We start from the raw sequence: 2,469 nt of genomic DNA on the forward strand, positions 1-2,469 counted from the left end.
ATTGAACTCTATCTAGGTGAGATCGCGCAGCAGATATCCATATAGGGGCAGTATATAATAAGACAGGAGCACACATCAAATACAACAAAATTTTAAATTTAGTCTGTAGTGTACTTTTTTGATTATTGAATATTTGTTTTAATTCAATGTGTAAACGTGCAATACGATTGCTGATGGCGGGACCAATGTAAAGTTGAGTAAAAAATGATGCCTACGTATTTGACTTGTAGACCATTGAACTAAATAATTCCACACTTTTATCGACGATTTAATGCCATTTCTTTTACGGATGAAAAAAATAACCTCAATTTTTCAGAATTTATCGTCTTCGCTGAAGAATTGGACGATGTCATCAACATGTAAGTGCAAAATGAGCAAATTTAGATTTTAAGAGGAGGTATATATCAGTATCATCTGCAAAATGAGCAAACTTGGACTTAAGAACAAGTATATATCAGTATCATCTGCATATATTGCCAAGTGTGTCTTTGTGGATCTCGGAATATCATTGATAAAGATGTTAAAAAGTATTGAACTCAAAATGGAGTCTTGAAGGACTCTAATATTTACTAGATGTTGCATAGTCGCCCGCCAAAGTTCATAAAAGATTTTTGATGTTAAGTAGCATCGAATTATTTTGATTAAGTATTCTAGAAAATACATAACATGTAATTTATGTAGTAGTCCGTCATGCCACATCGAATCGAATGCTTTCTGTAAATCTAGCAAAACCATTGCGGAGTTGCGAATTAAGTTCATCTGTATATTGAAATAATGTTATTGATATCAACAACTAGAAGCTGTCTGTATATTTCCAGCACATGTTTTATATTTTTATACCTTAATGTTTAAGGGGCAGACGTGTATGCGTGCTTTATTCCAATAATCCGTCTTGACAAGGACAGTTTTTGTTTTGTGTGCGAACAATGAGATCCAAGATGGATTTGGTCGAGCCTTGAGAAGGGCTCGGCAATGACGAGTGTTAGTCACTAATATTGGTACCGGTGTCAATCATTCGACCTCCTAGTGGATTCGCTTCTGTGATGCATGGATTTTTCAGGATAATGACGAATCCTTGGTCGTCCGGAGACCGTAGTGAATATTGACCGTCGTGAATATTGTAATTCCTGATATTTGGCTGAGTTAGTAATGCTGCTGCATATCAGTAACTGGGTTCCTCATCGACGATAACTGCTAGTGCAGAAAAATTCTTTATTTTCTTTATTTTCGTGTGAATGTAACAAAATGAATAAAAATATACGTTTCAATTCCTTTAAATTCCTTTAAATTCAGGTTCTTATCAATATAAAATATAAATCGAAATTACATAAGTAACACAAATTCCAAGTTGATTCCCGATAATTTAGTTCATTCTTCTTTACTCAAATTAGCTATGTAATAAATAGCCTAATTATCAAAAATATTAACTTATACAATAAATAATAAATAGTATAAAAACTTACATAAAGTAAAATCGAAGTCAAATATTTTGCATCATTTAGAATCATATCGCTCATCAGATTATCAGATTTGTTGTGTAGTCATTCAAAAGAACAAAAAAACGAGAAATTAAAGAATTATTAAAATCATTTATCTAAATTTTTGATTATATTTACTTGTAAGATTATACCATATTTTCTCGAGACTCGATGTAAAGGTCTTATGATGTCGACAGTCAGAAATACAATGAGAGTCAAAATAATAAAGTCAAGTAGTTATTGAAATAAAAATAAAAATAAGAACAAAAGAGGATAAACAACATCACAATTTCATAACAACAAATTCATATATAGTGGATCCACAGAATACGTATCTGTAAATTCTCTCACATCGTGCTAATAAATGAAAGCTAATAGATAGCACGACTTTGATCATCAACAAACCGAATCTTCTGCCAATGCACATTCTCGACCCTAATCTAAATGGAAAATAAAATGAAGATCGATAATTATTGTCCTGATCATTATTAAAAAATCTTTCTGGACGAAATTCTTCAGGATATCGTAATATTTTTCATCATAATGAATCGCATACGATAGAATCCAAATAATCATGCTCTTGTTTATAGTGAAAGACTTCTCGCCCGGCAATGCTAATGGCAATTTATAAGTTTTTTCACACACTTTTTCCATAACAGAAGGTGAAAAAAGTCTGAAAACTTCCTTTATTATTGCAATCTAAATTTTTGATTTTATTAACAGCCTCGTAAGTGTATGTAAAAATGTGTCTTATTTCCGCGCACGAGTTTGTCGTATGAGTAAAATGAGCGGGCGTGCCAGGAATGTAACTCTCTCTCTGTGTGTGTGTGTGTGTGTGTGTGTGTGTGTGTGTGTGTGTGTGTGTGTGTGTGTGTGTGTGTGTGTGTGTGTAGTAACGTAAGTAATTAAGTTATTTTACGTTTTACGTACGTAACGTTAACGTTAACGTTAAGTTTAACGTTAACGTTTTAACGTTTACGTACGGTACGGT

Source organism: Atta cephalotes, assembly GCF_000143395.1.
Source record: "Atta cephalotes unplaced genomic scaffold scaffold00052, whole genome shotgun sequence".
Taxonomy (NCBI): Eukaryota; Metazoa; Arthropoda; class Insecta; order Hymenoptera; family Formicidae; genus Atta; species Atta cephalotes.